The 23,936-nt window shown below is 41.4% G+C and overlaps 1 protein-coding gene across 11 annotated transcripts in view; it reads left to right on the top strand.

The window, feature by feature from the left end:
* The window catches only part of Zfh2 (Zn finger homeodomain 2), a 399,771-nt gene that overhangs the window by 199,518 nt on the left and 176,317 nt on the right, over window positions 1–23,936 (top strand). The window contains exon 1 of one of the 11 annotated variants that reach the window (XM_072017177.1): window positions 4,741–5,868. The exons of the other annotated variants lie outside the window; for them this stretch is intronic. The gene's annotated coding sequence lies outside the window, so the exon portion shown is untranslated. Of the gene's footprint in view, window positions 1–4,740; window positions 5,869–23,936 lie in introns of those variants that run through there. 11 annotated transcript variants of the gene reach the window in all.

Below are 23,936 nucleotides of genomic sequence, written 5' to 3' on the forward strand. Positions count from 1 at the left end.
TGCGTATTTAGATCTATATTTGTAACTTAACTTTTTTCTTTATCGTTAGAGAGTTATCAGGTACACGTTTATTCTTTCTTTGTATCGATAGCCAAGAACACGAGAAAAGACTTGTAGGTACCCGAACCAAACTAACAAAAATCCACACAGAGACCATCATTCACGCGTGCCACCGTAAAACACACGACTCTGGAAAAGTCAAGTTCACGAGCAAGGAAGATTGCCAGGAACCGAGGCGTCGAATCGAAATCAAAGCCGGACTAGCGCGTTCTCTTCGTTCGTTGCTAGCTTTTACTGCCCGCAGAAATTTCCATAGGATTTAACCGGTGGCCGCGCGAACGGTTTCGCGTCGAGAGATTCTCTTTCGAATCGTTCGGATAGTTGTCGAGTAAAACGATAGTAATTCGATTTTACGGCCAGAACGGAGCGGAATCGTTTCGGGTTCCCAAGCGGCCGCGGCGTTTTTTTCGCGCGGAGCGTTTCCCACCGGCAGAAAGCGGATCGTCGGCTACCGTGTCGCTGTTTTAACTCTTTGTAATATTTCTCATAGTTCGGGCCATGGTCAGCAGCTCACGGTGAGCGCCTCAGCGACGACGTGGAATGCGTGGAGCTGGCCGCATACCGAAGTATCGCGGTACGTTTTGACGACCCCATAAAACCGCGCGGACCGACGAACCACCGCTCGACGCACGCTCCGATCCTTTGTATTTTTTGAGCGTCCTGATTTCTCTCTTTCCTCTGTCCTCCGTCTGTTGTCTCAGAGATGACGGATTGAAGGAAAGTGTTACGCTTCATATGGAATCTCTGATGCCAGGGTAGCAGGTATGATTAACCTTTACCTAGGTAACCAAAATTCCATTGTTATAAGTGTATAAGGAAATTCGAAGCTTTAATGTGTAGAACTTTCGTATAAATTTCGACGTTTAAAGATATTTAAAAAATAAAGATCCTGGGGAAGAAATTTTGTGATATTTCTATTGGAAATTGAAAAATTCGTAAAAGCAACTATAAAATTACAAGAAACACAGGATTAGGAAGGGACCGTCACGCTACATTCCGCACCTCGGCGTTTACACACCACGTGTCGTACGAAAACTACTCGACCCAGAGTCGACGCATCCAATTATGATAAATTTTTATAATACGATGAACAAAATGTAATTGTTATATATGGATCTAGTATTCCAATATAAAGAAATTATATCTATCCATAGATGAGCTCTGTTCGAGGAACTTTGGTCACTCTTGACGAGTGAGAAGAGAATTAGATTTAATTACTTGGTGTTGGAAGTGATTTTAGAAAGGTATAAAGAGCAAACGATCTATGGCGAAGTCCGAGTGAAACGTTGGAGAGATCGTGTGGGATGATAGCAGAGATTGGAATACTTCGAGGCTTTAAAGGTGGTTTATTATATCGTATATTTTATCGAGCTGGAATACAGAAGGAGGTTGGCTCTCTTTATGCGGGAAATGTGCCGGAAATTAAACTTTGGAGGGAAGAAAGTGTTTAGAATATGGAAAAAGGAGAAAGCTACGAGGAGAATCTCGGATTTGGATGAATTTTTCATAATGATAGGTAGGGAAAGCTATAATAAAAAAACATAAAGAATATAGTGTTTCTATAACTTGAGAAAGCACAAGATATCGTCACAGTTAATTTAATAACAACATCTGTATCAATATAATGTGATCATATAGGCTTCTGGAACGTTATTCTTCCAAATCTAACTTCTTTCTCCTTGTTACATCATGAATTCCGTTATTACAAAATGAGACGAAACTATACAAAATTGGCAAAAAGTTAAGAGAACTCCAAAATTAATTTCCTCTTAAAGTGTCTTCTAACTCTCTTTATTCGAATGAAAAATTGAGCGGCCAAATTAATCGTACTCTTTCGTTCATTGTTACGAACTCCTTCACAGGCAAACCTTCCCTTCTTTCGGACAACTTTTACATCTCGTTTTAAATCACAACGCGAACATGAACATCTGAAATCCAAAATTTTTATCGCGGTTCTTTATTTTGCTACCTTCAAAAGAATCCATCCAGGATTCATAGAGAACAACGGATTTCCGAACGTCACTAACGGGCGTGTTCTGTTCCAAAAATGAAAAAAAAAAAAAAAAAATAAAAAAATAAAAGAAAAAGAAACGGGAGGTGGCACACATCCTTGCACGAAGGAAAAGTGATTCACCGGAACGAAAGAAGGAATCGGTTTAAAGTCACTTTACGAGTTTCCCTTTGCTGGAGACGAGACACCTGGCCATCCACGGCATCGGAATCCTGAAAGTGCAGTAAAACTGACTGAAGACAGAGCCCGGGGCAAGGGGGTCCCTTTTTAAACGAACACTGCGTTCTCCCTCTCGGTCCATCCATTCACAGATAGCCTCTCCTGTCCCGTACTCTCTACGTTTTGCCCCTTAAACGGCCGGTTCAACCCTCTTCGAACGCACTCGCTTGCTTTCCACCGGTCAGTCCGTAGACCAGAGACTTCCAGCGTAAATGTTTTGATAAAATTATCAGCAGCAGGTTCTTTCCACTTGTATAGTGAATTCTTGAGACGCGAACGCTTTTCAAAGTGGAATTAATTTCGATGTATAATATTCTAATAAGGAGTGAAACTCTTTTTCCTATTTTGAAAGGATATTTTCGACATACTTGCTTCTTACTTCTTCGTTCTTTCCGTTACTACAAGTTTGTTTCTTCCGCATAGACTTTAGAATTTGATGGAATTCGAAGAAATCTAAGTAGAAATTTAAGTAGATTTTATAGCACGATAATTGACATTTTTCTAATTTATATAACAATGTATTTTAATACATTGTTTCTACCTTATACGATACGTACAAAACGATACCTGTTTAATGTATCTCAGTTATTATCTTTCAATAGGAATTATTTTATTATTCAATGTTTAACGAGTGAAATAAATTTTTACGCGAAACGGTGATAAACAGAGTGCGTAAAACAGTTACGATACGTCGTTTAATTGGTAAAAGAAAGGACTGTTTGCTCTTTTAATCAGGACCCGATCCAAAACAAGACCTTGCAATTAGCTTTGGTTCTAATAAGCCGATTAGCGGACGTTCTTGAAACAAGATGATCGTGGAAACTTCTATGAGGCCTAGTCCATTTATCTTCGTCTCGTCCTTTAACAAGAACGAGCAAATCGAGCTAATTAGAGGCCAAAGAGAGTCGTGAGGTTCTAAGAGGCATCGACAGCCGTCCCTGACGGAAAACGAATTTACGCGCAAATTAACGGGCAAACGTTTCGAAAGCATGAAATCTCCTAAGCTAGTGATCAGTCACCGGTAACACCAACTCCTACCCACTTTCGTAGTGCCTGTGTTAATAAGTGTTAATACACGGTATCATTACAAATAGGTGAAACACGGCGTACCAACGAGGAAAACATTGACATTTTTCATGATCGTCTCTAATGAAGCGCTTAAGTCGAAGAAACGATAAGTCTTCCACCGTGCTATAAAAGGACAGCTTCTTGTAGCTGGCTAAATATCCCACAGAAACTCGTCATCCTCATTCAGAAACCCGATGGAAATCGCATTCTTGCGTTTTCTGGTTATCTTTCGCAGGAATAATCGCTGGTAGTCGACACAGCGAGGATACCAGTACCAAGCACAATGGCGGTTGTCGTCGTTTTGCGCGAGAGGAAATACCGGTACCTACCTCGCTGTGCTTCGTACTAACCTTTTCAATTTATTCTGCTGAGAGACTTTTATAACATTTAAACTTGCGTAGACGACGAATAAATCGCACATTTATACGTATTTGTCAATTTTCCATTGGAGGGCGTAAACATCGTGGAAATGTAATTTCCACCGGATTGGAAGATTCTCAAATATCCATCGTTACGCCGAACGGATGATAAAGAGATGCGTGGTGAAACGGAGACGGACCCTCGTCCCCGTTAACGAGACGCGACGAGTCACCGAAAACGCACTTGCTTCTCCGCTCGACACTCGTCCAAATTGATCCAGGCTGGACGGTCGGCGACGCGAGTCACAATTTAACAGGTTCTCCTGAAAAGGAGGAAATCATGCACAGACACACCGATAAACTCTCACACAGGGACCGGGCGGGCTGGTCGAAAAAAGGAAGGAGAACGAAAGTACACAACGAAGACGTCTACCGGCGTCTCCTGCCGTCGGAAATCCTGGATCTTCGATCGAGTCGGGCAGACGATACGTCCGGACGAGCGAGCGAGCGAAGAGGGAGAGCGAGAGAGGAGGCAGAAGAGAGCCTACCCCTCGGAGAGGAAAGTTTACCGGAAAGATATCCGGGAAGTTGCAAGGCAGGAGCAGCGACTCGCGTCTCTACCCCCACCCGGTGTTCCCGGTGTCTCAGCAGAGTCGTTCTCGGCTTCTGCGCTGTCGCGGCAGCGCTGTCTTTGGCCGGCCGCAACCACGCTGAGTAGTAGGGGTAGAGACTTGGGTTGCGGTGGGAGAACAGCTCGGCAAGCTCCCCCACCAGGCAACGTCAACGCAGCATCCAGGGTCGGCGAGGCCACGCCCCGTCGCAGCGTAAGACCACGCCCAGGTTTCCCCACCGTCACGGCGGCGCAGCTGCTACGGTGCTTGAGGCGTAGAGGGACCCGTCAGCGCGGCTTGGTGTGCTGGGAAGACGAATGGTGGGGATAGTCGGGACACGGAGCACACTCGGCCGTCGCGGTGTCGTGGAGGGGTGGAAGCGGCCGGCCGCGGAGGGGCGGGGAAGCGAGCAGTTCGGCAGCGCGACCCGACGTGGGCACTTCGCTGTCCGGCCTTTCCTTCATTAAAATATTATTCCGTGCGTAGAGAGAGAGAGCCGCGGAGCCCGGCGAGCCCTCGCCGCCGTTTTCACGCCACGAGCAACGCACTCTCACCACCCCCTCGTCACGGGCCTCGCATCGTTCGCGTTTATCGAGGGGTTGAACGCGGTCGCGGTGTTGGTTTTTTTTCTGCCGGTTGGACCGCCACACTCGTCAACGAGGATTATCGGCAAGTCCGCGCTGCGTGTGCGACCGAAGAAAACGGTGTTGCACAACGAGGATCGGTGTTTCCACGTAGTGCGTGACTTGTTCTCGGTCTCGTTCCGTGTCCTCTAGCCAGGCTGTGACGCGTCGCACGGAATTCGTGTTCCAGAGGAGGCAAACAGAACCAAAAGAAGGGAAGGAAACATACAACTTGGCTATCATTCGACACAGCAACGGACGGACTACCATCACGAGCATCGCCACACGGAATTCGCTTAGATCACCGTATATCGTATCGGTGAAACGAAAATTCATCGCAAGCAACGAATGACCGGCTGTAGCCGCCGACAGATTCTGTATCTCCTCTTCTGCAGAGTCTTGGACAACGAGTGTCGAAGTGTCGGGACGTGCACGAATCTGAAAGGATAGTTAGCGTGGTGTATTCCTTAGTAGATCTTCGGATTCGCGAGGGTGATCGTTCTCCTGGTATTATTTGCTCGTGGACGCCGCTGAAAACTGTGTGTGGTGCTTTTTAAACGTATTCGTATTTCGTATTTCTCGTTTCATCGTGTTCTCTCCTTAGCGTAAATAACAATTTACGCTGGTATACGTCTCTTTTACAACTCGGTTCCTTGTTCACGACCCGGTTTCTCTTTCACGACCCGGTTCCTTGTTCACGACCCGGTTCCTCGTTTACGACCCGGTTTGGTGCGAAGCAAACGCGCGAAACGCGATCAACAAAAAGTGTTCGGACCCTCTGATCGATCGCTAGTTGTTCACTCGGAAAGAAGATAAAAAAAAAAAATATAAATATCGTGCTTCGATACAGTGTTCTGAGGGTAACAGTGCAACTGCTGCTTGAAGAGAAACTGGCAGCTCGCGGGATATGAACCCAGGTACGTGATCATCTTATGCCTACACAGGATGTAAATCCACTGTTAGTGATCTAGTTCGCGTTACGACCAGTGATTACTATCCTTAGAGTGATAAAATCGATCTTATGGTTCTTGTTTAACTCTGCGAAATTGATAAACGTCATCCGGATCAATCGTGACGAAAATCGGATGTAACATTGTGCTGTGACGTAAAGTGAGGTTCTCTAGATGGTCGAACAAATTGATGTGTATGATATAAATTCTTCCGAAATCGTTTTCTGGTTGTTGAATGTGAGTTGAGTTGAAACATAAAGTTTCTGTGAAGTATTCTGTGTAGAATCGTATAGTTGTTGGGTTCCCGAAATGGTCTCCGTCAAGATTATATCGTAGTTCGTGAACATCTCTTTCATGGTATTCCATTTTCCACAATATACGCGTCCTCGTCACTTCGTTCTTCACCGTGCCTTATAAATCATTCAGTTTGGCCCAGCTCGCGATCCCGTTCTCTCGCGACTCATCATGGATCAGGGTTATCTGGAGAGCATCGGCAAAAACTGAAAAAGTGCTTGATATTCAGAGAAATGACGAACAATCTTTATCTTGAGTACTTAAATTACAGTTCTCATGGAAATTTTATGTTATTTTCAATCAGAGAAAAATGTTTCACTCTACTATTGGTCATTAATTATGTACATATATGGGAAGCTTTATTTTACTCTCAATAAGTGAAAAATACTATTCCAAAGAAAAATCTTACGCTTCTTTATTACCTACAAATTATACAAGAAGTTCCGTTTTACTCTCCATCAGTGAAACATATTTCCCAAGGTGAAATCCTATAAGTATTTCTTTATTATCCATTAATTGTGTGTGAAAGTATTACATTTTACTCTCAATCGGCAAAAAAAAAAAAAAAAAAAGAAAAAAAGAAAAAACACCATTTGAAAAGGAAAACTTATATTTCTCTGCTATCCGCTAATTATATCGTAACAACGATAACGATCGTGTTTGAACGATTGCTCTCGTTACGCTCGTATCGTAATGCGTTGGAATCCGCCAGTTTCACAGAGAATTCGACGAATTCACCGGGTGTCGAGCGTTACTCCCTCGCGTCGAAATTTCAACCGGTTCCGGTGAACGTTAGTCGCGTTCGTGTGTTCGGGAGGTGCGTGCAACGAGCGCCGGGAACGCGTTGGAAACGCGTGCGACACGCCAGATTTCGATTCGTGCGCAGATAAGGAAACCGGTATTAGGGACCCTCTCGAGCCGGCGAGCCCGTGATACGCCCGTCGCGATTTAGATATCCAGCCTTTTGTTTACCAACATCGCACTCAGACGAAGTGGAGGTTGCACACCGCGATTAGGATCCGCGAAAAAATCTGTGCAATCCGGCTTGTTCGATAACGCTCCACTTTCAATGCCAATAACGTCAGAATCAATGTCGATCTGTCTCGAGCTGTCTCGTTGAATCTAAAGGTATCATTTCGAGTTTTTCGTGTTTGAAAGGTGAATAAGTGATGGAGAAGTGGCAGGTATTTAGATGTAGGTAGAACCACGCGATCGTTAATCGTAGGTATGTGTTCACGAGGATGAAATTGAAGTTTGCAGAGAAAGAATAATCTTGTGTGTGAACGCAGGTGTTTTGGGTTTGGTACCAAATTAAGTGACAGTGATAATGAAAATAATAGTTACTTTGAGTACGTTGTGTACCTTTTGATAACTGTGAAATGTTGATGTGCCTGTTGGTAAATTCTCCTTTGGTGTCCATCAAAAGAGTATTCTTACTTTTGTTGAAAACCGCTTCTAAAGTCTGAGTTAAAGAACGATTCTGTAGTTTAGTAGGGATATTGATAAGTATTACAAAATTGTGTCAGATTGCTCAAAGATAAAATACGAAGAAGGATCTTAAATCAATAAAAACGATCTTTTACAATTCGATACCTTAAAAAGATTTACTCGATCCAAAAATAAAATTCTGTCAACCATTGTGCCTCTAATTCCATCTTTATCCTCCATCAAAACTATCAATACATCTATAGTAGAATTTATATTTCGTTCCAACGAAACCAATCCAGGTTTCCATATACCTTCGAATTACCTAAATCTTGCTGAGAATTCAAAGATACCATCCAACTCTTGTTTCTCTCCTTGATCCACCCACCTAAATCCGTACAACCATGGAAGAAAACCACCCATCCAAAAGAAACCGGACCGGACAGTTGATCCCGAAGGAATTCCATCGAACGAATTTCTTTCCTCCGATTTTCACGAGCGAACTATTCAATTATCTGTATTCGGAGACGCGGATGCAAAGGTCAGCGAAGCATCGACGTCGAAGGCAAAGCGTATCCGTTTCAGGCGCTCATTGTTACTCGAGGTTGTTCGATAGGGAAGCTTGCACGCTGGTGTTTCCATAAACAGCGAATAATTCGGTACCGCTTTCTAGCCAGCCATTGTGACCGATCTTTTTTTCCTCCTGTCTCGACGCTCTGTCTCGTTTCACCTATCGATAACGAGACGTAGAAGTTAACTCGACCTGTGAAAACCCCCAGAGACGACCGCATAGTCGTCCTCTTAGGGAGTTGACCTCGGTCTGAAAAGTCAGGTTCCCGGTTCATTTCCCACCGTCGTTAGACGATTTATTTCTCTAAATCGAAGCCCGCCGGGCTAATTAATCGTGATTAGCTCGGCGAAGCAACGTTCGTTCGGTTTCCTGGTGTTGGTTTGCCGCGCGATGCGTGCGCAATTAATTAAAGGCCCGCGCGGTTTGCATCTGCCGGGTGCTTTCTCGAAAGACAATTTACCATCGGGGTCAACGGTATCGCGTTGCTCGATGGTGCGCCGCAGCTCGTGCGTAGCCGGGCCTTTATTCGTCGCCCACGAAGCGGCCTGGCTGCCTCCAGCGGCCGACTAATTAACCGCGATTGATATACGCCCGGCCCCGCGCGCTAGAAACTCTGCGATCGCTCGCGCGCATGGCCCGCGAGCGACCGACACCATTGCAACGTTATGAGGGAATCTCGAAATTTATCGCGACACCAGGATACCATAGGCAACGACGCTGAGAACGACCCGGGCGACGCGCGTCAACGACCCATTCTCTCCGCATTCTGGTTGCTCGACCAACTTTCGATCGGAGATTAGGAATCGAACGAATGCGGAACATGGTAATTAGATCGCGGAGATTTATGGAATTCATATTTTTATGAATCAAAGAGTAGATTAGGAATGGAGCAGAGTAAAAGCGTTGAAAGCGCAGAATCTAGGCAGAACATTTTTTTCTCTATTTATACTAGAACTACCGTACCTATTCATCAAAATGACGAGTTTTACATCTTTTCTTATTATTATTAAAAGGATACGAATATTTCTGCTAAAATTAACATTGATTTTTATTTAGACGGAGCTTAATTACTATATATACGCTTACTTTATTTAATATCATTTGAATTATATCGATTTATAGGTAAATAAATTATATTTATCTAGGTAAATATTAAAGATCGGTAGTTCTGGTGTCAAATATTACGAGTACTATATTTTGGATATTTTATATATTTTTGCATGTTATGTTCGTTCTGTACGTTTGCATCTTCAAATTTTCCTCAAGTGCATAGAAATGCGCGGTGTAGTGATAATTGGTAGATGGTTTGTCAGTCTTTTTTCTTTTTGCGGATTGGATTTTAAGTTGACTCGAGTTTAGGTGATATTCTTTGAAACGTTTGTACAGCGGCTGCGGAAGATGTTTCGTTTAAATATTTACTTGAAAATTAATCTCTCTGGATATATTTCCCACAAAGTGGTGAAACTTGCATAAATGTTAGTTGAATTAAGTAAGAGATGACGTAAAACATGTTTGAACGCTAAACCGTAGTCGGAAGCTTGCAATAGCTCGTTGTGTACAATATCGAACTCAAGTGAAATACATGATGTATATCTCTGATTGTAGTTCCTTATCCTACAAGGTTCAAGTACATACTTCTTTTATGGAATCCGATTCTTTCAAATATCAAAGTACTTTTAAGTACATTCTTGAACATTACACGTGTAATTCAAGTAGGTACTTATACATCTTGTAAATAGCGAAAAAGTTAGTAATCGAATTTCACGAAATTAAACGTTTGTATTAATATTTGTCATTCAGATTCACGAATGTATATATATATATATATATATAGAGAGAGAGAGAGAGAGAGAGAGAGATTAAAGTTTATCCGATTCTTAATTTTTTACTACAAAAATTGGTGAAACTATGTATTACTTGAATCTGTTTTCTATATAAATTATCGGAGAGCACTGAATTTTTGGAAGATTTGAAAGAAAACTAAATATATCGTGGAATGGTAATTCTTGGGACATTGGTTATTGGTACGGTAAGTTTTTCTATGATAAGGGTCGTTATTGATATCTATGGAGGATTAGAGATAAGGGGAGATACGGAATTTGATGGAGTATTCCACCCACAGTGTCTTTTTTTCTAAATGCTTGCAGCGATAAATAGATTATGACTTCTAAGGTATCTATATTTCTTAGGTAGGCAATAACAAAACAGAACGAGCAGAGATTTTACACTGCTACGCTCTCTATTTCTCTCATAATCAATTTTATTTATTTCTACTCCTGCACGTCACTGACATTGTCTGTTTAATGTAAAAAGCACATTGCACTCAATTATTTGTGAGCGAGAATTTTACTGACCTCTTATCGTGAATTACCCAAGCCTGGAAACAAATATCTACTTATATAAAACGTTGTACAATTTTCTTACGTGATGATCATTTCTATATTTTTGCTGAATTTAACTCTTTCATTTATCATGTATACAACTTTGAATTAAATACTAAAATATAGTATCAACGGGATATAATGAATTAAATAAGCTGGTAGTTTATGAATATAGTCGCATAACCAGAATTAAATAATAAGTAACAATCGAAAAATAAGATGTAAGAAAATTGTGCATGAGAGTAGATAATTGTGAAATGCAAATATTCGTAGTTTCTATGATAGACAAAGCTTCAACCAACCCTACGCAGTATTGTATCATACGAATGAAAATCTGGAAAATATTCTAACTTACTAACCAATGACTTATTAATAAGTAGCTTAGTGATAAGTAACTAACTAACACTACTAATAAAATAAAGTTTATGTTCCAAGGCTTCTAACAATTACAGGAAAATTCTCCAACTAATATTCTATTTAGATATATATATGCTATAAAAGAGGAACCATAATTTTTCCTATTTAAAACCTTAACGGTGGGCATATATCTATCCATCTATCCATAAGTAATTTAAATTAAAACGACGCGAATCACCAAATTCCTATCTCAATAAGATACAACATTGTAATGTTATCAAGAGCCAATGATTTTGACATGTTAGCCAACTCTGCTATTATATGTATACTCACATAAAAAGCCGCAGTTATCTAAATGTGCAAGCAAAAAACACCACCTCAACAAACGTAGAAACTAGAAATTCATGGCGTCTCGCTTGCCCACAGATCACAAGCGTTCGAAACACGTTGATGCCTTGAATCCTAAGCATTTTCAAGTCTCGATGGACGGTCGGGAACGGGTATCGGAACGCGTGGAAAAAAGGCGAGTCGCGACATCGCATCACCGGCATTTTTCTCGCGTCCTACCTTCGGTATTGCGGCAATTTGTTTACCGAAACGCAGAAATTTCTGCGGTTGGTAGGGCTGCACGATGTTCCCCAGGGGCTAATTAATCGAGAGCGGCGGAAAGTCCACGGTACGTTTCTCTAGGCGGGCCGCTTTCACGATCGCACCGGCCGCCTCGCGAACTAATTAGATCCGCGAGCTGCGCGGCTCGCTTCGATCCGTGAACGTGCGTGCACCGATTATTTCGTAACCGGATTAATTAAGGGAAACACCGTTCACCATCTCGTTAACGCTCGCGATTGCCCGTTCCTAGTCGTGACCAGGGAAAAAAGGGAAGTTGGTTCGATGTAAAAAATGGTTCCGGTAGCCCGATGAAGATCTTCGATGAACTGTGTCTGAAACGGTGGCTATTGACTTTCTAACTGTTCTTGTCTCGCTTCATCTCGCAGCGGGATGATCCAGTTGGTAGGAGGAAATTAGACGGAGAAAAATATCTGTTGGAAGAGGCCTGATGACGCAAGATGATTCTAGACGAGAACTCTAAGTGCGTTTCATTGATGAGGAACGTTTCATTGGTGAAGGGTAGTTAGATGCGGTCAGTTTGGTAATCATAGTTATTTTGGTACTGTAAGATTTTTTATATTTACTGGTGTTGTACATATTTGTTGGAATATTGGATGTATGAAATCTTGTAGTTACATCTGTAATCCTGGAGAAATTACTACATGATTGTGCACGAATTTTAATTGGCAGCGAAGAATAGTAGAACATAAAGCAGCGGATAAAAGTTTAAAACGATTATCTTTCTGATAGATCACCGTTCCATATTATACATACTGAACAACCAACAGTCCGAACTTGTCCTTACGATTACATATGCACTCGCACTTTATCTGCTAACGGCAGCGAGACTTTTAAAACGTGAACAATACTTGAGAGAACGAGTACAAAAGAATTCGACGCTGTATTTGCTACGGACATTAAATTAAGACGAATATTCAAACACAGTAGCGCTCCGAATTAATCGAACGATAATAAGTCTGTTTAACATGACATTAAATTTGTGATAACAATTGCTAAATTTAAATAAAATGGATACAGTCAGCGATCTACGCTCAGAACACAGAAAAATTGTTACATCACTACGCAAGAAGAAAAACACATTTGCCAAAATGTAACAAATGTCGTGGGATAGTCTGAGACAACTTGTAAGCGGCCATGGTACCAATAAATTTAGAAAAATGGACGCAATCACGATGAATCAGGAAACTACAGCAAAGATGGACCATTGCATCCACCGCTTATCCGAAAAGGATCATTTTCGGACTGCTACTGATCTTCAAAATGAAATTTGCGCTACAAATGATCTGAACATTCGTGCAAGAGCCATTCGTAGGCATCTTCGTGATTTTGACCTCGAAGGACGCGTGTTTCGAAAGAACTCGATACTCAGTCGTAAAAATCAAAAGCTGGCAATTGCTTTCGCCGAAGCATACAAGCACCGAACGGTTCAAGATTTGGGAAAAGTGTTTCTTCCGATGAATCAAAATTTAGTAGCATGTAATAGCGAACAATTGTGGATTATTGTCTATTTATTATTTATGATATCAGTAATTTATCAGGAAAGTAATCGTCTGAAAATTGTGTCCACTACTGTATGTAAGAGGAATATTTGATTTTTATGTTTTATCGAAATAAATCGCCTTTGTAAGTACTTAAAATCATTAATCCTTTAACTGTTTAACTACTTTAGCCATCAAAATTATCATACAACATGATTGATTACCGATTATTTAATACTTATTTCTATAGTACATTCACCATCAATAAAAACTAGTTTATTAGTTGTGAAAAATGTAGGTCGTATATAGATTTATCTTAAATAAATCATGAATATCGTATACGATTAAAATAACTGTAAAGAGGTTGTGAGTTGAGTTGGTTCGATCAAACATCTCTATGTATTCAGTTTTCTTTCTTAAACGAGCTATATTTCTCATGTACAAGTTGAACTTAATTTTCACGGTGCTCTTCGATCTTGAAATTGGTCCCAATTTATCCTTACACAAGAGAACAACGCTTAAACTATATTAATACACAAATCTGTGAGAATTTCCGCGTAATTGGTAACATTGAGCCCTACCTTGAGCGTTTCTTTACGCGAAATCAGACGTTTCGCCGTATACAGGCGAAACAGTACGGTTATCGATAGTACGTATTCCGAAGTTTCCACAAAATGGCGAAAACTGTCTCATCTTTCACAATGCGCCCATTAATTCCCCGACACCTCGTTTCGCAAGCCTGGTTTCTCGACAGCTTCGCCGTGTCTCGCCAGCGGAAAGGTTCGAGTTCAACGAGTACTCGCATTCTCAAACAGCACACGTTGTCAGGGAAAGGGGAAGAGATCTCGAGGGGGATGGAAGGGGCTGTGGAGGGTTGGAGCGGGTAGGGGCGAGGAGGGACGAAAAAAAAAATCAGCGAGATGCATTTAACAGTTCCCAGTCGTTCTCGCGATAAATCATTAGCGATTGGTGGAAGGAATATCGCTCGGTATAATATATTATCGTCACTCGGCCCATAATTTAGACTCGCGGAAGAACGGTCGACGCGGCGCAATTAAAATAGTAATAATTTATTATCTTGCTTGGCGCGGCGACTCGTGTTTACGCGCGAACGCGGTCGTGCGCGCGCCGGCGAACACAATATTCTCTCTTCGCTGGGTATAATTGAAAGAACCAGACGTGGATACCCGAAAAACTTTCGTCGAGGGTTAACGAGACAAACAGACAGGGAGAGAGAAAAGAGAGAGAGAGAGAGAGGGAGAGAGAGAGTAGATACTTAGAAGAAGGAGAAGCGAGAAAACGTGATTTCTCCGATTGAAGCGAGAGCTTCTCCGTTATCGTCGCGAGAAGACAGTTCCATTGGAGTGAAAGACGAGTTATCTCGTCGCGTTCGTGGCGTGGTCCGAATCCGACGGGCGCGGCGCCGCGCATTGAAATCACCGTGGCGGGCCACCAACATAGCCGGAAATAGGTGCTCGTCCCGCTCGAAACATCGAGATCCCGAGAAACCCGTCGCGTCGCCGATCGACCGTCCTACTTCGCTCCATCCTTTTCTCTTGATTTTCCTTCATTTCGAGGTGAAACCTTTCGAAAGATGTAGCACGCTTCCGTGTGTTCACGCCACGGCACACCGCGTCTGAGTTATTTCTCAGGGTCCGGGCCGGGCGTTCCGAAGGCGTCAAATTATTAATCCCAACGATGTTCGTTAAGAGTCTATGATGTACGAGGGAGGAAGAAGTACGTTCGTCGTGCTGGGAGGTCAATTTCATAATTTCCAGTCGAACGACAATTTAATTCGAACGTTTCACCCGTATTTTCCCGCGCGCCTCTCCATGAATATTTATACCGACGCCGCGACTTCTCGCGTGAAGTTATGCGAAGGAAATTGTTTCTGATGCGGTTGATTCGGTACGCTGATGCTTCTGTTGGTAGATAGGTTTAGATCGAGAGTGTCGGCTAAATTTGTAGCTATAAGCGATAGGGTTCGATGTCTGATACGATAAGCAGACTATTATTATGACACAGAAGCGTGTGTCAGGTTGGCTCCGTTGCAATTGAATTGTAACGAACGTTACATTTTATTGGAAAGTACAATCGGTTCGTATGAAGTTTCATGTACTTGTATATTCACGAATTATTCTAAATCTATAGCGTAACTGCATATTCTTTGCAACCAGTTTATCAGAAACATTCCTATACATTAACGATTATTAGATCGCGGATGTTTATGCAAATTTAAATAGATATCTGCTTCACCCTTGGTACATTAACATTTTGTTCATTTTTATTGTACAATATCAATGTCCAATATCATACGTACAAAAACGTCTATGCTCTACTAATTCCAATCAGCAACGGTACATATAATTTAATATGAATACATCAGCATAACTTAAACACACAATTACTTATCGTCGATATTATCTAAAAAATTCTCTTTCCTACCTCACCACACTGTAGTTCCACAAAGAATATAAAAGATCCAGGAAACGATATCAGAAACGGCCTCATTGTAATTACGCGAAATTCACCAAGTACGAAACACAAGCCGATTGGAAGGATGGCATGGGACGGGACGGGCGCGTCGGTAATCATCGTCAGGATCGCGCGTAATGATGCACGGGTTTCGCATGAAACGCGCGGCCCGATCATGGCGGCGAGATGGTCGCACGTCCCGCAGTACCAGAACGAAATCCGAAATTAGTCGAGCCGTGTGTTTCCGACGACTCGAAATGTAATCCAGTTATCTCGGCTGATCGGGCCTCCATTAAAACGGCCCTGACTACTTTCTCTATCTGAAACGATCGACCGTTTAATGGACACCCCGAGTGGCGAGTATCGGGCCGGTTCTCGATTTGCGCCGATTCAATTAAAAATGAGGGCGTCCATTCTTCGGCTCGCATTTACCGCGGACGGCGTTAATTGACGTGACGACCGTGATCATCGACGACGAGGGGGGAAAACAAGCAAAAGAAGAGACAAAAGGGAGCCCATCGGAACCGGTGTGCGCCTCGGGACAGGTTGAGAGGTTTCCCGAACGTTGCCGGAATGCCGTTGTCTGCCTGAAAATTATAGCCGTCGCGAATTTCAACGCTTCGCCTTCTTACGGAAAAGGCTTCTTTGTTCCTTGAATCTTGCTTGATCTTTCTTTCTTTCTTCTATCTTTTTTTTTCTGCGCGTGTTTTATTCGAAGACGCGATAAAATGTCGTGTAGGTTATTGATAATGGCTATAATGAGAGAGATTGTGCTTTTGATAGCGAGGGAATGGTAATGTTTTAGAAAATTGGATTAGGTTTCGTGATTACTGTTGGATCGTGCAGTTTTAACGCTTTGTGGCTGGTAGAATTGGTAGAGTCTGAAGCGCTGTTTCGTACCTAGTTGGGTTTTTAGAGTTGCCTATCGATTGTGAGTTGTATAATTTAGTATTTAAGCAAATTCAGTACCTATAAGAAATTGGGAGTACTCTCTTTGTTTCTATCAAACATTTACTGGTACGTTGTTAGAAATTTTACGTATTTGTCAAAGATCCTTTGAATAATATCAGTGTCTTTCAGATGGTAACACTCTATATCAATACAATACATACAATCTTTCTACGTTTTCTCAAACGAAACTCCTTATCAAATTTGCCTGCGAACTTTAAAATGTTTGCCAACGATGGAACTCGAAATTCTCCTTTGAAGACTTCTACTGCATTAAAAGCGCATACTTATTCGATGTATCAAACACCAATATCAAACGATTTTAATCGTTTATTTTTCACATAAACATTAACTTTACGCTCAATGTACACGCTTTAAATTTAGAATCGAAAACCAGCGATTCATTTTTAATTTTTGTATTTACGTATCGAGAGTACGACGCAATTTCGATGTTGGATGTTGGAAGCTTTTCCGGTTTCGTTGAAAATGGAGTCGAATCGCGCGCGATTCGAGGACACGGGCCGCTCGTAAATTTTTAACATCGTTGATTAAGCATCGGGACGTGGAAGAACCCGAGCCGGGTGGTCAGATGTCGAAGTCGTTACGAACTTTTTACCGCCGGTCGTTACAAAGTCGAAATAATGCAGTTTTGCGTTTCCACGCCGATTTTTAAGCGTCGTAAATTTGCGTTCATCGGCGATGTTTTGCTCGCGCTTCGCCACACCTCGTTGGTCCCGTAAACTCGAAATCGTTGTGACGGGTTTTGTGTCTTCGACTCGCGTTCCCTTCGCGGTAATCATCCATCTTCCTATCTTATCTTTGATCTTCCGATCGTATTTTCTCCGAGAAATTCGGAAAATGTTCGTCTTCTATTTGCGAAGTAATATTTCGAATGCTCACGATACGACGAGGTTTTTTCTGCCTTCTTGATATTTGTTAGGTGTTTGATTGACTTGTATCGGTGTTTAATGATTGACAATATTCATCGATAATTCTATAACTAGTACTTACTTGTTACGAGTTATGAATTTCTAGTATATTTTTAGTACATTCATTTCTTGATAAAATTGTCAGCTTTACATATTTACTCTTCTTATCGTATGATGTATCAAATGTATCTTTCGATGATCATCCGATTTCATTTCGGATTTCAACGGTAATAATACGATTGTTTTGGAACATTTAAGCAGAGATGTAATTACGTGTGAATTTATAATGCGTATATACACGTGTATAACAAATTTACCATCTTCTACTATAACTCCAACTTCTATTCTTTAATAAGCAGCTGAATATAAATTACGTATTATGCTTCAACATTTGGCATTAGTTCGACGAATCAATGAACAACTACCATTCGATTAACTAGCAGCTGAAAGTAATTCTTGGCCTAAATCAATTTTCGTGAACGATAGAATCGAATCTACCTCGTATTTCTTTAACTTAAATTCTTTAAATCAAGGTACCCTACAAAATGACTAAGATGTTTGCTGCATACGTAAATTATATCAATTGTGAATTATTCTATTCATTGTCGGTTGAATAGTTGTTAACATCGGATTGCTCGAAACCACGGACGATGTGAAAAATCTGGCAGGGAAAGGTGCTGTTCCACGACGAATATTTACAACCACCGCTACCCCTGCTACCCCTGCTAATAAGCACAATCCGTAACGAAGGGTTGACTCGACCGTTGATTAAGAATTCCCGTTTGCCTGCTTCTACCGTGGGTGCCTTTCGGTAGTCTTCGAAGCGCCTTAATCTGCTATTCATAAAGAACGGAAGCCAAAGAAAGAGGAAAAAAAAAAAAACAACTGGAAGGGTGGAGAGAAGCAGAGAATGATGCCTCTCTTCGCAACCCTGTTACGAGGGATTTGCATGAGACTGTCAGAGAATAAGCTCGATCGAATAACTTTGTGCGGCGTGAGTACGCTTTCGCGTGGCGCATCGTAAAACGCTCTATCCGATTGTTTCCTATCGTCGAAGTCTCGCTTCTCCATCCCCTTTTTACCTCTCGCTCCCTTTTCCTTTCCACGAAAAATCCCAAGGATACATATTTGCATAACGTCGCGAGTATCCACGCTCTCACAGAGAGACCAGACACAATCGTCGTCTTGCTTTTAATAAACGCACTCGTTTTATTCTCGATTACCAATTCTCATTCCGTGGCTGGCTTCGGTTTTCCTCGGCGGCGCACGAGCCACCCCTAATCTCGTATTCATAAAGCTCGAACGCTCCTCGTTTTCTTTTTCTTTCTCTCCGTGTGTTTGGCCCCCTTTTGTAATTTGCATGAGGAACTCGCTGAAGTTCGCTCGACCAACGAAGAGGAAGCACGCGCCGCGAGCTGCCGCTGCTGCCACCGTCGCCCTTTCGCCTCGTGGCTGGCTTTCAATAGAAATAGATCCGCAGATCCATCCCGGGACCTGCAGCCTCGCTTACGCCTTTGCGCGTGGAAAGTTGGCCCGTGCGCGGTACCGGCCCGATGCCACTTATTATCATAAGGCATTGACGCAACACGTGCCGGGCATGCGTCCGATTTGTCGCCACGTTTCGACGTGTTTCCGTAGGATCAATGGGATTCCGTCGATGCTGTACTCGGAAAGGTTCCTCGTGGTGCATAGATTTTGGACGAACGGTCGGTTTAAAGTCGAAAGCTGCACGGATGGCCTCGATTAAAAAGCTGTCTTTGGATACTCGCCGTTTCGAATCTGTTAAGTGGAACGTTAATTACTTTAACCAAGGATTTTTAGTATCTATAGTGATTTTGCCTTAACCTACATTTCATGAAATTAAAGATTAATGTGGATATATCAATTTGAGTCAATAAATGTAGATATGATATGATATGGTGTATTTTTAAAATGAACCGAACGATACGCAAAGAGATAGAAGATTTCTAAACAAAGAAATTATTATGTTTAATGCGACTCTGTTTCTTCTATTGTCGTATTAACGATGTTCTATCGGATTACCTGGAAACATTCTACGGAACGATAGAAAGCTCTCGTCGAAAACGTTGGACGATGTAGACCCTTTTGATATTTTCATCGTCGTTCATTCGTTCATCGTCATTTTTAAACTATAATTTGAAGTTGTTTAAGATCTTAACAGTTAAGTTTTGCCTTTTACGCGCTTTATAAGCAAAGTTCTACGATATATGTATTTTATCAAACGTTACTTCGATTGATATAATAAACGCAACTTATGCAAGTATGCAATTTATTTACGATTTTTCGATATCTGTCAAAATTTTTACGTGTTTCCTTGTCTAAATGATTGTTGAACGCAGTGAAATACGGCGGATTACCATTTTGCTGGTTTAAAAGCGAAAAGTCTCAATCGGTTCTCGCCGTGTCGAGTTAGTTTTTGGGGAAGTGAAGTTCGATCATAAAAATATATCTTATATTAAACGCATTGACTCCGAATGTCTGGTATCGTAAAAATTCGCTATAAAATCAGAGAGGTTTTCTGTGAATCGAGGACAATTATGAAGGACCGAAAATGGTCGGGGACCAGTAAAACAGGTATACGAGGCAACGGGCTTTCGTTTTAAATTATTTTGAAGCCTTTCCGAATCACTCTACGTTTCCAACCTTATACCTTGTAACGTATGAACGAAACTGTTCTAAGAAGAAAAAAAGAATAATTGTTTTCGGCACTAAATCACTACTTTAATTGCTTTAATTACATCCTAGCCGTTGATTAACCTGGAACTGGCCCCACGCCAATCGGTAACCCAACGAATAAGTGGTACCTGTAATTTTTATCTTACTACTTAAAGAATTCTATAATGTATCTTGATTATACGGACAAGTTCGTATGTTGTCTCAAGAATATCTCCTGTATGCAATTATATTTCTAGCAACACCCGATAGAAATGTCACACGCGATAAAATCTACCTATATCTCTTGTGTTTATTATACTTGTCTTTTAAATTGTACAAAAGCTTTCAACCTGAATATCCGTGAATTTCAACAACATAAATAATTTAACTCGATAGAGAAACTTTGCATATTTCGAGCAAAAATCCAGAGCACGTAGTTTCTTTGACCTTCTACCGTTTTCATAACGACGTTAAAACGCATTCAGACTTCAAATTAACAAGAACCATTAAAACCATTCAACCTTCGAATAAATACTAAAAATCAAATCGTACCTAACCCTTGCTAAGAAAGACATTGCTGTAAACAAATTCTTTCAAGCTTCTTTGGAGTTACAAACGTAGAAGTGTCAAAGATAATGCTATTTCGTAAGCGTAAATATTCACGTTGATCAATTTTATTAAGAAAATAACGTATTATACTCGATCGAGATAATAATTCTGCGCATTCTTTGACAAACTGACGTTTCTCGCAATGACTTGCGTCGTTCTGAAAACAAGAATGAAAATATCTTCCATGATAAATCGTAAGAGAACCGAAGAAGGAACAATTTCGCATAAAATCAATTTAAACGATACGAGTAGGAAAAAACGAGCAGGAAAAAAACAAAAAGCTGGGTTATTTCGCACGAAAACGCGTTGGTTTCCGAGCAAGTTTCCAGAGTGGACGATGCTACACGAAATCTACCTGGCTAAAGCAGCGCGTTCTTTACGATATCTCCGCGAGTGTCCGTGTTAGCGGACAACGAGGGAGAGCCATGAATATGACTGAGACCCGGTATTAGGTGCCTTTATGTCGGCACAATACCGTTTATTATCATAATCTATTATCGCGGCTTACGTGAACGTGCCTCGTCTGGCCCGTTACTAACGCGAAGCCGGGGTTGCGGCCGATACACGTCGAATCCTTTCACGCTCGTTACTCGACACGGCCCTTCCAGGGATTGTCCTTGAATTTCCTCTTCCCTCGCCGCGTTTCGAGAAACGCCCGGATCCAGTCGTCTTCCACCGATTCTTCCTTCGAACGATCATTGGTCCACTTCTTGTAAAATCTCCGCCAGTCGAAGCGGACTCGCCTCGGATTTTTCCTTTCGACCTCGCGGTATGTTTACTAAGTGCGACGATGTTTGCGTGCCTACGGTGACACGTCGTAATTTGGATTCCAGCTAGCCTGGAGGTAATGTCTCGTGGAATTTTACGTGGATAATCTTTTGATACGGTTTAGTCAGTTTTGTTTGCACAGGGTGGTCGAAAGAGGTGTTCTTCTTTATTCTCTTTTGATGATCGTTGGTGGTGAATTCTTATACTTGCTGATGTTTTTTGATGTTTAACCTGTTCAGAGGAGATGTTTAGAATTTTTGAGGTTGGAAGTTGATAGAGACGAATTTTATTTCAACGAATTCTTCTCACACGTACGACGATTCCTCGTGTTTGATGACGTTTTTCTTTTTTTTTTTTTTTACCGCTTAACGAAATTTAGCGAAAAATTAGAAACGAAACGATACACAAGAGAATAGAAAATCCTGGGTACGAACATTAATATGGTAAACTAAAGAAGAATGGTAAAATTTGTAAAGGTTCTAATTCTTGAATATTATAATTTTCAAAGCTTTCGGTCATCATCGGCTTCGACGTTGCTCAAGATTGATACCAGTAAAAATTATCCTGTGATATTAAACGAATGAATTTGTGTTCTCGTTCCTTCGTAAGTACTTTGTTTTGGATATTGAATAATACAAACTAATACCGAGTAATTTCAACTTGATCGATCGATATCCGCATAGTTAGGAAGATTTTTATCGCGGAGATAAAGATTCCGAGAATCGATCATATTCGATAAATTCACGTATCGTATATGATTTATTATCTCGTGTTTATTTAGAACGTGGGAGGTCTGCGGAGGTGTCGTTGAAAATATTCAAAGAACGGATGCAAATTAATATTTAAGCTACAAGGTGTTTTGACATCCGGACCGGTGGAACGTTTCAGCGGCGTGTATTCGGTTTTTAAGCAGCGCCCGTTTTTAATATGCATCTTTGCGACGGCTGTGGGACGTTCTACTGGAAAAAATTACGCCTCTCGATCATAAATGCCAACGGAATGACCGTTAAACCGAAGATGTACACAGCGGTGGGCATTCGGTTTGGTTTGCTTTTTAGCGACGTTCACCGACGCGTCAAGTGTTAGTTAACGAGGAGAGGAAAGCGGTCCGGCTAATGACCTAATTTTTACATAATTTTTATACGTACCGATTTATCAAGTCGGACGTTTCAGTAATACAGGCGCTAAAATCGTTTTCGATGCTCGGTAGCTTTCGTTCACTGATGCAAACGCGAGCTCGTAAGATCGAGATTCCTCGATTTATTCGTCTGCCGTTTGAATTTTTTAACTTCTCCTCTTAATGATATCTTTTGGCTGGCACTTGTTGGAGTTTGTTATTTGCTCTTGAATTACTATGATCCACGATGACGACGTTTGTATCGGATGGTTCTCCATTCGGGTAACCCGGTAAAGTATGACATAAGCTAACACTTAAAAAAATGGTATTATTAGATATGCGCAACGCTAATAATCTTTAGTATCTTTCTTTTATACCACATTCGTTTACTTTGGAAAGTTTTAGTGTCGCGCAGTTAAGATTCTAGCGGTAATTTGTGTTTAACCGTAGCTCAGTAGTAAAGCTTGCTTTTGAAATAAGAGATTACGAAGTTTAAACGTTCGATGTTCTTTGTCGTTATTAATACGAGCATCAGCCGGAATAGAAAAATCAGTTTTACGATTCAGTAATTGAACTATATAGTACAAATAATGCCACTTGAATTTACTACCTTCCATATAGAAACTTGTTAACGGTCTTAAAGTCGTTAACGATCTTGATAAAATTTCGTTCTTCGATTTCTTTCCTACGAAATTTCACTACTGGAAAACGTTTCAAACGTTTGACTTAACGGACGATTATATAATCCTGTAAATATATTGCTAAATATCCTATAATCTTTTCATATTTTTTCAAACCTATGACAGTAAAAAGTTACTGCTTAGTGCATGTAGATAAAAGACCCAGTTTGCCTACAAAATGTTAAAAGATACGTTTGCCTACGGTTAAGTGCTAATAAAAAGAAGTAAACAATTAATAACAATCGTAATGAAAATTCTTCTCTGAGCCAAATCGCGCTCTGCCCGATCGTAAACCTGCATAATGTCTTATAGCCAACCGTCATGGTATTTCATCGAGGTTCTGGCTCAGGAGTTAATTATTCGTAACAAGTCTTAAGGAGCTTCCTTTATTCTTCAATATTGACTGAAAACCCCGTAAGTGGCGTTCCCCGAATACGTACCGTGTGTGCTATTCGTTTGATTAATATAAATCGGTCGTGCGGCCGGGTACGCTAATGGCGCGGGGCAGTCGTATAACTGCAGGAATTAAATACCGCTTAGCATTCTTCGGATCGGGTCTACCTACGATTATGCTCTTATCTCGCTCTTGAACATTCATCGAGGAATGACGCTCGAGCGAGAAGGCGCTAGCACGCTGTGGTTTCCGCGCGGTATTATCGCTAATACGCCATGATTTCGCGCGAGGGCTTCCTCTTCT

The sequence above is a fragment of the Bombus fervidus genome, chromosome 14, assembly GCF_041682495.2.
Source record: "Bombus fervidus isolate BK054 chromosome 14, iyBomFerv1, whole genome shotgun sequence".
In the NCBI taxonomy this organism is placed as follows: domain Eukaryota; kingdom Metazoa; phylum Arthropoda; class Insecta; order Hymenoptera; family Apidae; genus Bombus; species Bombus fervidus.